Raw genomic sequence first — 15,366 nt, 5'->3', positions numbered from 1 at the left:
GTACTGCCAGGCAGGACACTCATAAAGACTGGGCTCCGAATGTCTGGTTTAATTCCTATCCAAAGATACATCACATATAAGACAAACACAAAGTAAATTTGAGGTAACTTTAGAGGGGAAGACACGGGAAACTGGAGGAGATGATAGATAAGACCCCTTCCGACTCTAAATCCTATAATTTAGCTATTTTTATCTGGCAAAAAAAAAATTTCAAATTCTTTGAGTAAAACCCTACAGTTTTACCTATAAAACGAGTTATATTAGATGATCTGCAAGAACCTTTCTTTCCCAGATCAAAATCGTATGCTCTTATACAGTCCCTCAAAGCATCAAATAGATAATTATTTGTTAATTGTTCATTTATTTGCTTCATTTATTAGACCTAAAAATATCGAGGGAAGCAATGCAGTACAGGCTTACCTCATTTTATTGTGCTTTGGTTTATTGCATTTCACAGATATTGAATGTTTTTAGAAATTGAAGGTTTGTGACCACTCTGTGTCGAGCAAGTCTATCAGTGCCATTTTTCCAACAGCTCATGCTGTTTGTGTTGTTTACAGTAAAGTTCCCAGGTATCTCCTTCCCTCTCTTCCCTGCACTAGAGAAGTCATTATTTGACCAAAATAAACATATGGATAAAACTCTGTCTTGTTTAATCCTATTTATCATATCTGCCTCTGGATGTGAACATGCACAAGTTATTCTTCAAATATTTCTGTTTGCTCTATGGAATGTTGTCTTCATTCTACTTGTTTTCCTTTTCATAACTTCATGTCGTTCTTTCTGTGTTTTTTAAAAAACCAGTCATTTCTTACAGGGCAGCATATTTCATCACAATGACCTGCCATAAGCTTATTCAGCTCTTTTCTCCAGTTGTTGGGCATCCCCTCAATGTCCAGCTTTTTGTCACCACAAAGAGAACTACTACAAATATTTTAGAACATGTAGGTTCTTTTCCTTTTTCCCTGATCACCCTAGGAAACAGACCAAATAGTGGAATATATGCAGTTTTATAACTCTTTGGGTATAATTCTAAATTATTCTCCAAAATAGTTGGGTCAATTCCTAGTTCTACCAACAGTGTATTAGTGTCTCCGTTTTTCCACATCCCCTCCAACACTTGTCATTTTCCCATTAATCATTTTAGCCAATCTGATAGGTTTGAGATCATATCCCAATGTTGTTTTGCTTTGCATTTCTCTAATCAATAATGATTTAGAGCATTTTTATATGGCTATATAGCTTTGATTTCTACATCCAAAAACTGTCTGTTTGTCTCTTTTGACCATTTATCAATTGGGGAACGGCTCACATTATTATATGAGTTATGGTAATCTGCGATTAGTGAACTTTGATGTTAACTATTGTAACTCTTTGGGGGTTCCGTGAACCAACCGTATAAGACTGGTGAACTTAATCGATAAATATTGTGTGTGTTCTGACTGTTTCCCCAGCCATTCCAGTCTCTCTTCCTCTCCGCAGGCCTCCCATTCCCTGAAACACAACAATATTGAAATTAGACCCATTAATAACCCTACACTGGGCTCTAAGTGTTCTAAGTAGAAGATTGAATCAATGCAGAAAACGTCATTGTTGTTTTATTTTAAGAAATTGCCACAGCCACCGCAGCCTTCAGCAACCCCCACAGAGCTGTCTGCAGTCATTAACAATGAGGCAGACTTCACCAGCAAAAAGACTGCAACTCTAGACGCTCCGATGATGGTTCCCATTTTTTAGCAATAAAGTATTTTTAATTACTATATTCACATTGAATTTTTCAGATATTATACTATTATATGCTCAATAGTCTACAATGTAGTGGAACTTTTATATACACTCAGAAACCAAAAAATTGGTGCCTCTCTTTATTGCAATAATTGATATATTGTGGCAGTCTAGAACCAAACTTGCAATATCTCTGAGGTATTCTTATACAATGGAAAACAGGTTGGATTTGGAATCAGAGAACCTGGGTTCAAATTCCATCTCAACTACTACCTATTTGACCTTGAGCAAGTGACTTAAATTTGAAAGGTCTCATTTCTTCCTAAAATGAGGGACTTCTATTATTATATTATATTAGATAGTCTTCCATAGTACATAATAGCTAGCATTTAAATACTGCTTTAACGTTTTTTGCAAAGCACTTCACAGGTGTTATCTCATTTGACTCTCACCGCAGCCCTATGAGGTAGATGCTTTATTTTTTTAATTTATTATCTTCATTTTACAGATGAGGAAATTTTACAGACTGAGAGAATTCAGAGTAAAGTCATTTGCCCAAGATCACATTAAATTAATTTAATTAAATTAATTAAACTAAGTTAATATTAATTAAGTGTCTGATTGAGGAACTTGAATTCAAGTCTTCCTTATACCAAGTCCAGGATTCCAGCCATTGAGACTCTTTCTCTTGGTGATCTCATTCACATTCATGGATTTAATTATCATCTTTATGCAGCTAGAGGTTCTAGATTTTTATATCCAGCCTTAGCTTCTCTCCTAATGTCCATCATCATCAACTATCTTTTTTGCACATTTCAAACTGGATTTTTTGTGGACATTTTAAACTCAATGTGTCTGATACAGAACTCATTATCTTTCCCTCCAAACCCACCCCTTTCCCAAGCTTGTCTATTCCTATGGAGGGCACCACTATTGTTCTATTATCCTATGTTCACAATCTCAATGGTTATCTTTGACTTCTCATTCTCTCTCGCCCCACAATCAATGAATTGCCAAATTTTGTCATTTCTGTTTCCAAAATATCACCCATATCTGACCCCTTCATTCCCATAACTACCACATTTCAGGTTTTCATGATTTATTGAATGAACTATCCTAATGGCCTCTGATGGGTCTCCCTGACTAAAGTCTCTCCCCTTTTCAATTTATCCTCTACACAGATGCTAAAGTGATTTTCTTTCCTTTCCTTTTTTTTAAACCTTTACATTCTGTCTTAGTATCAATTCTAAGCCGGAAGAGAAGTAAAGGCTAGGTAATTGGGGTTACCTGACTTGCCCAGGGTCACACAGCTAGGAAGTGTCTGAGATCAGATTTGAACCCAGGTCCTGACTCCAGACTGGGCATTCTATCCATTGTACTATCTAGCTGCCTTTTGTAATAGATAATATTGAGGGGGTATATTTGATGGGTACTTGACAACTAATGGATCAGGAAGCTATCTTTCTTTTGTCTTACCCTCCTCCCTCTAAACCTCCCTTCCTCCCTCTTCCAATCTCCCTTCCTCCCCTCTGCTTCTCTTCCCTCCTTCTTCAGCCTCCTTCTAAGTCACTCAGAGGGTTTTAATGATGTAACAAATGATATAGTCTTTATCTTCTGTTATCTAAAGCAAGGGGTTTATTGGGGAAGACAAGAAAAGGTAGAAAGTAGAGGTAAGAGGGTTGTGGGGTTTCCCTATTATCTACCATGAGTCTTAAGTTGGAGGATATTGAGAGAAATGGCAATTCAGTCACTACCATGAAACAGAGCAAGTCAGAGATATATGGTCTATTGTCCTTCTTCTGCCTTCAAATCAGCCAGGCTACCGCCAACTTGATTATCCCAAGTCCCAGGATAAACCCAGCTTCTTCCTTCAAAGTCACCACCATCAGCCAAGAAGCCCAGAAATCAGTCAGCAGTTGACTCTTGCCTTCAGCTGTTTCCCGGTAACATTCCAAAAGGTATCTTCCTTTGATTGACAGCTGATCAACCTCCAGCCTCTTGTCTTGCTGCATGCTTTCCCTCTGGCTTTGCATGCTTTCCCAATTCCTCTTTCACACCTTAAAGTGATTTTCTTGAAGTACAAGTCTGACCACGTCACTCTTCTCTTCCTATGGCTCCCTAAACCTTTTGCAACTGAGGCCCAATCTACATTATTTTCAGCTTTCTTGCATATCACTCCTCTTCCAACATCCCAAGATCCAGGGAACCAAGCTTTCCTTCATTTCCTATCTCAGGGATTTGCCCTGGTTATCCCCCATGCCAAGAATACCCTCCATCTTGGATTCTCTCCATTTCCTTCAAAGCTTAACTCAAACATCACAACTTTACCATGGAGGGTTTTTGTTTTTTTTTTTTATTCTTCCATATCCTAGTACCCTTCCTCCTCAAAGCATAGACACCGGACCTATGATTTTGTTAAAATAAGAAATTTCCATGTGAAGAATTCAGGTCTTAGAGCACTGGCTGAAAAATTGACCATTTTTTCTGTCCATTTTATTTCATTTATTTTTTTTATTTTATTTAGTCAATTTAGAACATTGGAGAATTGACCATTTAAGTGACACAGTCTAGATCATACAATTAGTATCTGTCAATGACAGAACATGAATTCACAATTTCCTGACTCCAAAGCCATCTCTGTATATACTATTCCAATCTGCCTCTCTAAATTGGGCAGCTAGGAGGCAGAGTGGAAAGAGTACCAGGCTTAGAGTTCAAATCTGACCTCAGACACTTATTGGCTGGGTTACCCTGAGCAAGTCACTTAACCCTATTTGCCTTGGTTTCTTCTACTGCAAAATGAGCTGGAGAAGGGAATGGCAAACTACTGTAGTATCCTTGCCAAGAAAATCCCAAATTAGGTCACAAAGAGTCAGTCACGACCAAAATTACTGAACAGCGACATCAATGTTTCTCTAAATTATCTTGTATTTGTTTTGTGGGTGTTCTACCCACTCGGGTGTACATACATGTTGTGTCCCACAGATAAGCATAAGCTCCTTTGATGATGTATCTTTGTATCCCCAGGGCTCATCACAGCACTGGGCTTATAGTAGGTGCTTTATTAAGGGCTGTACAAAGTATAGAAAAGAAGTCTTCAAAAGACATGATTGAATTTTATGATTTCTTCTTCCCTGAAACTATCTATCCATCAGGTTCCCCAAACATCACTGCACAGAGAAAGAGAGAGACAGATAGACAGACAGACGGACAGACAGACAGACAGAGACAGAGAGAGGGGAAGGGAGGGAGGGAAAGACAGACAGAGATAGAAAGGGGGAAGGAAGGGAGGGAGGGAGAGAGAGAGAGAGAGAGAGAGAGAGAGAGAGAGAGAGAGAGAGAGAGAGGGGGAGAGAGAGAGAGAGAGAGAGAGAGAGAGAGAGAGAGAGAGAGAGAGAGAGAGAGAGAGAGAGAGAGAGAGAGAGAGAAGAGGGGAGAGAGAGAGAGAGAAGTACAACAGTCTTTCTTAAGTCTTCCTTTGAGAACAGTGGAGCAGCCTATGCATTCTGCTGGCATAGTGCCCTGAGAGCCTTCACTGAACCTGTCAGCAATGAGCAAGCATCACAGGAGGAGAGAGTTTATCTCTTCATTCAATAAACAGTAAAGCACTTGTTTATTGATAACATTCTGAGCCAAGCTGTGGTCTGAGCACTGCTGGACATGTCCATACGTCCTGAAGCACTTTCTCTTTTTTTATTTTTTTCATGAGCTTCAGTAGTCCTTCATTTATCATCTACAAAGAAATATCCCTAGGAGGACCAATATCAAATGATAAGTGAAGTATAATAATACTCCAACAGCCACAGCATCCGGAAGCCCAGAGGCAGCTAACCCAGAGACCAAGCAGAATCTGAGGAGGAAGGATCCTCTCTAGAACCCTGTTGACTGGTTTCTGTATGAAGCCCTCCAGGAATGGGGAACCTACTACCACAGGGGTTAGCCCATGCCCATATATGGGTAGTTTTTATTATTACGATACTTTGCTTTATATGAAACCAAAAATGCTTCCCTACAACTTCTGCCATTGTTCCTAGTTTTACTCCTGCCTCCTCACCCACCCCCGCAAGCCAAACAGTCTAATTCCCCTCTCACATCACACAGTCTTTTAAAGGCTGAAAGGAAGATTTCATGTTCCTCTGACAGCGTTGTCTTATTGAGATGAAACATTGCCAGTTCTTTCAGCCAATCCTTTACATGGCTTGGCTTCCAGTCGTCTCACTTTCTTGGTCGCTTTCAGCTGATCTATGGTCTTCCTAAAAGATGATGCCCAGAACTATCACAGGACTGCAGACATCCTCTAGGCAGGACAACTAGCTCAGCAGTGTTAACACCTCCCTCCTCCTCAGTACGATTCTTCCATTGGGTCATCCTGTTCATTCCCTTTGAATCACTCTATCTATAAATATTCAGTTACTGTTTTTCCTTTTTTCACACAAAATGTCATCTAATCATTTCTCTATCCTGGTATTTACACAGTTGCGTTTCAAAATCTAAAGTGTATCATTTAATATTTGTTTCTATTATCATTCCAGCTTGACAGGACCTCTTCAGATGTTGGCTTTATCATCAAATGGGCTAGCTCTTCTCGCAAACTTTGTGTCATTCACAAATTTAATAAAACGTACCTTCTAAGCTTTTATTCAAGTTATTTATAAAAGTGTTGAACAGAACAGGACTGTGGAAGGAGGAAAACAAGCATTTATTAAGCATTGTCTATATGCAAGGCACTATGCTAAGAGCTTTAGTAAATAGTATTTTATTTAATAGTTATTTAATTTTACTATTTATGTTTTTATATTTAATAGTAAATTCGTATTTAATAAAAGAATTTCATTTGGTTCTCACAACAACCCTGGGAGGGAGGTACTATTATGATCCCCAGTTTACAGATAAGGAAACCAAGGCAAACAGCAGTTAAGTGACTCAACCACAGTCATACATCTAGGAAAGGTCTGAGGCCAAATTTTAACTCAGTTCCTAGTCTACCACTTTTATCACTACCCTATAGTTGTCTAATGGAGAGTTTTCCTTCATTGATCACAGTTCTTTCTTTAACTACCACTCTTTAGGCCAGTCATTCACCCATTTCTCAACCTCCATCTTCTTATCCATATCTTTCTGTCTCATCCACAAGAATATTATAAAAGACTTGGGCAAATGCCAAATAGACTATTTTTAAAGTTCTTACCTTCTTTCTTAGTATCAGTTCTAAGAGTGACAAGGACTCAGCAATCAGGATTAAGTGACTTGCTCAGGGTTACAGAGTTAGGAAGTGTCTTGAGATTAGATTTGAACCCAAGTACTCCCAACTCCAGACCTGGTAGTAGTTATCCCTTAGACTATTTCTGTAGCCTTCTCCTCTTTTACCAGTCAGAGTGGTCCCTTCAATTTACTCTCTGAGTGCTCACAAAAGATCACTTTTATTTTATAATTCTGTCAAAATCCCCAGAACCACTTTCATCGGATTTCTGAAAATCCACCCAAAATTTACTCATCTTTGATCTTCAGTGCCTCTCCTTTCTCTTTAACAATAAAGATGGTAGGGCAAGTCACTTAACTCCTTACCATTCTTCTGCCTTGGAACGGTGTACTTAGAATTTTGAACCCCAGGACTCTCTCTCTCCCAGTATTCCATTTTCCTTCTCACGTTACATGCTTCCATACGTAGGATATATGTTGATGTGACCCCCCCCTTGCTTTTTGTGGGGGGGGGGATTGCAGCTTGTGGAGGTTGGGTGAATGCCAGGGAGGAGAATTTCACTCACGTGACTTTTACTCAGGCTTTTACTTGTTCTTTATTTCTTCTACTTCAAGTCATTATTAATAAGTCTTATTAAATATAGTACTTGGAGTTATTAGATATTAATTTTAATCTTACAGAACCAACAATTAGTTGATTCTAACATGGAAAATAAGAATTTTTTTAAATGTGTGTTAAAAATTAGTTTTACATATAATTGGGGAAAAAATAAAATATTTTTAAAAGAATGATAATGATGGTCACAATGATTGAGAAAAATTAAAAGGCCTGTCTTGGAATCAGGATAACCTGGATTCAGGGGTCACATCTGAAACCCACTGAACATGTGACCCCAGCCAAATCATTTAACCTCTTAGAATTGTCTCTGAAGTTAGCTTCAGAAGTCATCCATCCGTATTGGGAAATGAAGTTTCTTCACCAGGAATTCCCTGCATGGATGAAATCGCATGTCCTTAACAAAACAAAATACAGTAAAGCAAGATGACAATCATCGCTTGTTTTGATAGCTTTTTTTTTAAAGAGATCAAAGCACTTTACAGATAGGATCCTGTCCACCATCTTGTATGGTACCCAACCGAAAAGCAGCATTTTCTCCCATCTTGTAGAGGAAAAAATAGGAAGCCATCATGAAGAAGTGGCTTGCCTAAGGTCACTCCGAGTTAGCCTTGGCCCAAAGTGTGCTTGACAACCTTAAAGTGCTCTATAAATGCTAATTTTTAAGGAATGTATTGGAGAGATTCACACAGGATGCAGTGGATAGATAAGTCTTCTTGAGTTCAAATCTGGCCTCAGTCACTTCTTAGATATGTGACCCTGGCCAAGTCACTTAACCCTGTTTGCCTAGCCTTTGTCCTTCTGTCTTAGAGTTTGTCACTAACCCAGAAAGGAAAGGTTTACAAAAATAAAATGAATGCCAGAGCCCAGACAAGCATACAGATTTTCCGATTCCTAGTTCCCAGCCTTAGTCTAGTGTTTTTCCAGACACCAGGCAGTCTCTCTTCTTAAGGCTGGTAACTATGGAAACAACCTGTTAAAGTCTTCTTCCTCCATTTATGATTCACAGTAAGTATCGACACAATTTGGTTTATTTCTATAGCAAATAACTCCATGTGTCCAATCATTGTCCCACCTATGCCAGGCTTACTACTCTCAGACACACAATGATGTCAATAAACATTGACTGACTGACCCCAAAGCTTTTGCCCTATTCATTACTGAGATTCAAAATGTTCCCAAGATATGGTGCCATTCATTCATTCATTCATTCATTCATTCATTCATTCATTCAATGATTATTAAGTGCCTTCTTTGTTCTTTGAGAGTGTGAGGCACTGTGCTAGGCACTAGAGGAGAAATACAAATTAACTAAAACCTTCTTCTTGCCCTCACAAGCTTGTAGTCTAGAATTCAGACCTAGGTTGTGAAATAATGTCTGTCTTTATCAATAATCGCAACTCCCCCCCTTTATTTAGGAGTTTTTACTCTAAACACCTTTCTAAATGATTAAAAAAACAAACTGTCCTTTAATGAAATTTAAATAGCTTCCTACACCTGGGCTCATACTTCCCTTCACAAAGCCTTAAATTGAAAGCCTCTCCTATGAGGCCTCCCTGCTCCCCTAACCTGCTTCTTCCCTCACTTCTCACTCCATTATTGGGGGGAAATATTGCCTCCATCCCATACCCTTCCCTCTTACCATGAAGTTGAATAAGAGAAGGTAGCCAGTCTTGGAAGCAGAACTGTTGGGGGATGAAATGTTATCAGTAACTGGTGAAACAAAGAGATTATCTTCAGAATGACAAATTAATATTGCTTTAAAAAGTGGATCCTCGAGGTCAAATTTCAAAAAAGACTCCCTTATAGATGTCACAAGCACTTTTCTCTCCATTGGAAAGCGGGTATTGGCTCTGAATCCATACTCTGTCCCCTACTACCTGCTGTAAGTCACTTCCTCCCTGGGCCTCAGTTCCCTTATCTGGAAAATGAAGGGTTGGACAAATGACCACTGAGGTAGGTCCCTTCTGGCTCTAGCTCTACGAATCTCTGGTCCTTTCTAATTAACTGAGAAATATGGACTTCCTCTTCCGTCAAGGATGGATGCGATGACTGGTGGACCTAATAACCAGTGAGAGAGACTGAAGAAAGGGAAAATGATTGGGCAGAAGGTGTTTCCAAATTTCAAAACAGAGAGGCCCTCCATAGCCCAAAGATGGCAGCACCTTATATAAAAGTATTATCACTGGTAATTTTGGTATTCTAACTTATTTATCGTGGATTGTAGCAACGAGGCATACCCGCACCGAGGAAGTGCCAAGAACTCTACCTGCACCAGCCATTGTGGGAAGTTTTAGAAAATCATTTTAAAAGTATAAAGGGTTTTTTCTCCTTTTCTCTTTTTCCTCCTATTCTTTCTCCTTTTCCCATAGATAGAAACAGATGTCGAAGAGATTTTTTTTTTTAGTGGAACCTCTCATTTCCTTTGGGATCAATGTTAATTCCTTCTGGACCACAGCCCAGAGCTGTCCAACTCATTGCCTGTGTCAGGCCAGCAGTCATGTACCTTTTATGCCAGTATATGCCTGCACCCTCCTCCCCCAATTAAGCACTCTTCAAGCCAGCTCAGGACTCAGAGAAGAAATGGAAACAGCAGCCGTTAGCTCAGGTTTCTGATCTCCATGAATTGGGGCGGTAACTCTTGCCTGGAGGCTAAGAAGACCTGGTCCAATGGTGGGTTCTCCTGTCTTGGTTAGGGACTGGGGGGAGGGGAGACAAGAGAGGATGCCCTTCCAGCCCCCTGTCAATGTTTCCAGGTTGATGGAGAAAGCGTTCCCAGAGCAAGGGCAAGATTGACCCCTTTGTGAGAACACTGGGTACTTATCCAGTCAGAAATGGGGCCATGTTCCTTTGTCTTCCTCAAGCCACAGAGGGCTGTCTGAAAACCAGAGCGCATGAAGATAAGGATCATAAGGAGCAAGAGGATGAGCAAGAAGAGGAGAGAGCCACACAGGGTCTCCTTTTCTATGAATGAGCATTGCACTAAAGAGCTCTTACAAGGATGGGGCAGCCTGGTCCTTGTCTCAGGGCACTGAACATTGAGAGCCCCAAGACCTTTTATAATCCATTAGCAGGACAGAAATTTAGAATCTAGCAAGCAAGGATAATTAGTCCTAATCTATGTCGACCCACCTAACCCCCATTCAACTAAGAATAAGAGCACACTTTATGCCTCTTGCCCCAGACTTAGAAAATATCTAGTGATATTCCTCCCCTCTTTTAGAGTCCACTGCCCATGTCAGTATGAAATTAGGAAAGGTGAGTACAGTGGCAAGTGAAAGGAACACAGATTTGGGAATCAAAGCACTTGAGTTCAAATCCTACCTCTGATCATTACTATTAATATGACTTTGAGCAAGTCCCTGAAACTCAGTTTCCTAATCTGTTAAATCAGCAGACCACTAAGGACCCTCCCAATTCTAGTTCTGGGTTCCTATGATTTTATTTGGCACCCTTTGCATGAGTGAAAGAGCTTTCATATTTTGTTTACTATAACCTTCATTTTATTTTACTTTTTTCAATTAACAAGGATTTGTCTTCTCTCCCACACATCCATGGGGGGGGGAGGGGGGAGGGTGAAATAAACCTTCATAACAAGTATGGATAATTAAGTTCTTTTTTGTCCAGGCAAAGAACTGAAAACTAAGAGGGGATCCTTCATTAGGAGAATGTCTCGTGTCTAGACCATCTAAATGCCTTTCTTCCCTCTGATACAAGACTAGCCTTGGCTCTCCCATAAAAATTAAAAATAAAAGTAATTTTTAAATGGATGTATGATGGACTTCTTAAGCATTACTAAAACCAAACTTGGTACCTTTTCTCCTAAATCTCCCCCCACCCCAATCTATCCAACTATCCATGTTGCTATCAAAAGCAAAACCATACCCCCAGTCTCTCGGGCTCAAAAGCTACACATTATCTTCAACTTCTCATTCTCTTTCGCTCCCCCATATTCAATGATTGTCAAGGCTTGTTGGTTTCACCTTCTAGGTCTTTCTTGAATTCATCTCCTTCTTTTCCAACACTACCACCACCCTAGAGCAGACCCCCCATCACCTCCCACTCAGACAGCTATGACAGTCTACTGGTGACTCTCCCTGCCTCGTCTTTCTCCACTCCACTCCATCCTCTATTCAACCACCAAAATGATTTCCCTAAATCACAAGTCTGACCATGTCACCCCCCCTCAATAAATTCCATTGACTCTCTGTTGCCTCCAGAATCAAATACAAAATTCGTAGCCCTTCCTAACCTGTCTCTGAACCTTTCCAGTCTATTTATACCTTACTCTTGACCTCTCCAACCCAGTGACACTGACCTCCTAGCTATTCCATGAACAAGGACCTCCATCCCTCATCTCTAGGCATTTTCTCCAGTTGTTCTCCCTGTCTGGCTAGCTTTCCATTCCCTAGTTTTCCTCAGTTACACCTCCTGGTTTCCTTCAAGCTATAACTAAAATCCTGTCTTCTATAGGAAACTTTTCCCAGACTTGCTTTATTCTAGTGCCTTCCCTCTCAATTATTTTCTGTCTAAAGCTTGTTTATATGTATTTATTTGCTAGTTAGACTGGGTCTCTTGACAGAAGGGATTGGCTTTCGCTTCCTTTTTATCCCCAGTACTTAGCCCAAGTGCCTAGCACATAGTAGGTGATTAATAAACGCTTCTTGACAGATCCACAGAATGGCTGAATAAATCATGGCATATGCAAGTAATGGAATAATATTGTGTTGTAAGAATTGAGAGAAAGGGAGGAATTGGGAAATTTGTATGACCCGTATGTATGATTTTCTAAACAGTCCTCAGCCAATGTGAACTCACTTGATGTTCCAGGAGGGCAGGGGCCAGCCCCAGAGAGGGGACTGCTCTGGCTGTAAGCTCTTTGTACCCTCTTTTCTGAAGTTCTCTTTGCTGTAGGTCTCGCAGGTGTCTCCAGAGGAAGGAAGATAGATTAGTCCCTTAGCTTTTCCTTTCAGACAATGGAGAGGTACTTGGCAGATTGGCTCTCCAACTGGGCTGTGACAGCTCAGCAGCCCAAGCTTCTGATCTTAGCTCTTGTTTCCTTCCCAGTCCCTGAGTAATCAGTCTATCCATTCCCACCCCCCTAACGACTACCATTACCCATCCACTCCCCGAGCCAAGGGCTTTTGTGAAGAAGGCTCCCTTCTGCCTCCCACCTCCCCAAGGAGAGAGAGCTCTGGTCAGCCAGGCAGCATCAGTGTCATGATTCAAGCAGCCTTTTTAGGAGCCAAAGGATCCAGGCTTTTAAAAAGCCCTCTCTGCGTCTGGTTGGCGCCAAGTGGCCCTGGCCACCATATGCATTCCATATGAAAGGCTGACGTGCATGGTGCAAAGCTACGCCCATATGGCAGCCATTCCCCAACTACTTAGGAGATGGTCTCCTCAGTTCACTGAATTCTGTCTTCACCTGAGCATCCCAGACAGCTGTGGTCCCCTTTTTTGGCTCCTTCATTCCTCCCCTTCTGTTTTCTGTCTTACTGTCTGTTTCCTTGTGGCATTTGGCTCTGCTGGAACAAACAGCAAGAAGGAGTTTCAGGAACAATAGCTGTGGTAAGACTCCTCCGCCAAGAATTTTTATGTATTTAGATGGAGAATATTCCTTTACACACACACACACACACACACACACACACACACACACACACACACACACACATACACGCCTTAGAGTTGCCCTGAGGCTCTGGGTTTCTAGGGGAAAAAACATTTTTTTTAATTTTCTTTTCAGGATTAGAATTTTCAACTGGTCCTCTGAAAATCCTTCCTAATTCCTTCAATAAAGCAATCAGCACCAGGGGAAAGGCGCTCTACTAAAGGAAACGTACTATACTAAGTCATTGTTCTCTTCATTCCATAGCTGAAAAACATGGTGGTTGTGACATTTCAAAAGACCAAGGAATGCTGGGATTCAGCAACTTTCAGGGAATCAACATGTAGTGCTTGTGAATATTCTGCCTGAAGGTAGCCTTGATAAACAATATTTTAAGCTAGAGCCATTTGGGGGCCATTAACTAGCTCTCTACCATGTTTTAAAGCACACGTGGCACAGTGCTCTTTGGCATTCGTCCTATTGGAGTAGTAGTGTGCCATGGTGAAATGAGCACTGGACAGTGAATGAACACTGATTAAGAATGGAGTGTGTGGAGGCAATAAAGTGGCTCAGTGGATAGTGAACCAGGCCTAAAGAGGAGAGGTCCTGGGTTCATTCAAATCTGACCTCAAATGCTTCCTACACGTATGGCCATGGTCAAGTCACTTACCACCCATTGCCTAGCCCTTATCCACTCTTCTGCTTTGGAACCCATACTTGGCACTGATTCCAAGACAAAAAGTAAGGATTGTTTGTTTGTTTTTTTAATCCACAGAAATGATCCCCATTTTAGTTGGTCTTTAATAATTTTTCTTTCTTATAAGGGAAGCCTCATGGAGGGGATATATATCTGGATATGACTAATGTTAAAACATATGAAGGAAGCTAGGTGGGAGGCTCAAGGGATAGAGAGTCAGGCCTGGAGACAGGAGGTCTTGAATTCAAATTGAGCCTCATACATAAGTAACGGTTTTAATAATAGACTCCAAAAGTAATCAAACCACAGCAGAATATAGGAAGACTGACATCTCCTTTCCTTAGAAGGTTTAATTTTTTTTGGCCGCCATATTGGCATATTTATATTTGCAATCCACCAAAGCTCTCAGATTATCAGACCATGATAAGACAAAGTCCATGCCTTCATTGAGCTTAAAGTCTAAGAGAGGAATAAGGTAAAAATACAGATAAAAATTATGATGCAAAACATTGCCTATGCACCAAAAAAAAAGTGTTTCTTCATAACCTCCCCCCACCCTGCTATTATTTCTGTCCAAGGAAAATAATCTAATGTCTGTTTTCACTAGACAAGATCTGAAGAGAAGATCATTTCTGGACCTGGAAGGAACTTCAAAAAGGAGGTAGCTATTAAATCAGACTTTAAAAGATGGGAAGTGGTAGCTCAATAGCCAAAGAAGAAGAAAAGGATTTCCAAGCATAGGAAACAACAGATAAGTAGGACATGGGGTACTTAGGGGCAGGGAGATGAGCAGAAAACATCCTAGTTTAGCTGGTAGCTAGATCTTGGAGTATATGGAGCAAAGTAGCAAAAAATAAAACTGGAAATAGTATTTCCAAGTTGGGTTGGTCCCTGAGTAACCTGTAAAAGGAATCTGAACTTTACTTAGTAGCCAATAGGGGGGTCTTGTTGGAGTTGTAAGACCTAAATTTGAGTTTTGTCTCTAGTAGGTCATGTAACTGGAGACAAGTCTCTTCTCTGAATAAGTTTCCTCATCTGTAAAATGGAGTTTTATACTACCCTACCTTGTTGTTGTGCGGAAAATGCTTTGTATGAACTACTATTATTGTTTTTATGTTATGTCCTATTTTCCCTGAAAGATGGTAAACTCAAAGGGGTCAAAAAAATCATGTCTTTAAAAACAAATAAATAATCTTCCCATCTGCCTCTGCCCTTAATTCAGTGTCTTGGGCATATAATAAAGTACTAAATAATGGACTTTTTGGATTATAAATTAATCTCTCCAAAACTATACTATCTTAATCAGTTGCACTTGTCTAAGAAAGCAGGCCCAGACTCCTTTAACTTGAGTGGAAAGATTCTTATCTGTTTTAATAGAAAATTACATATACACAACACTTGCTAAGGCAAAGGTAGAAAGAGAGTAAGGGTGTCGGGTCCCAATATCAGCCTGAGACAGCACTGCCCTGAAACCTCAGTTCAAATGTTCAGATCTCAGCAGGTCTGACCCACACAAGTCTC

This window comes from Monodelphis domestica, chromosome 8, assembly GCF_027887165.1.
Source record: "Monodelphis domestica isolate mMonDom1 chromosome 8, mMonDom1.pri, whole genome shotgun sequence".
NCBI classification, from domain to species: domain Eukaryota; kingdom Metazoa; phylum Chordata; class Mammalia; order Didelphimorphia; family Didelphidae; genus Monodelphis; species Monodelphis domestica.
This window is presented reverse-complemented; position numbering follows the sequence as displayed.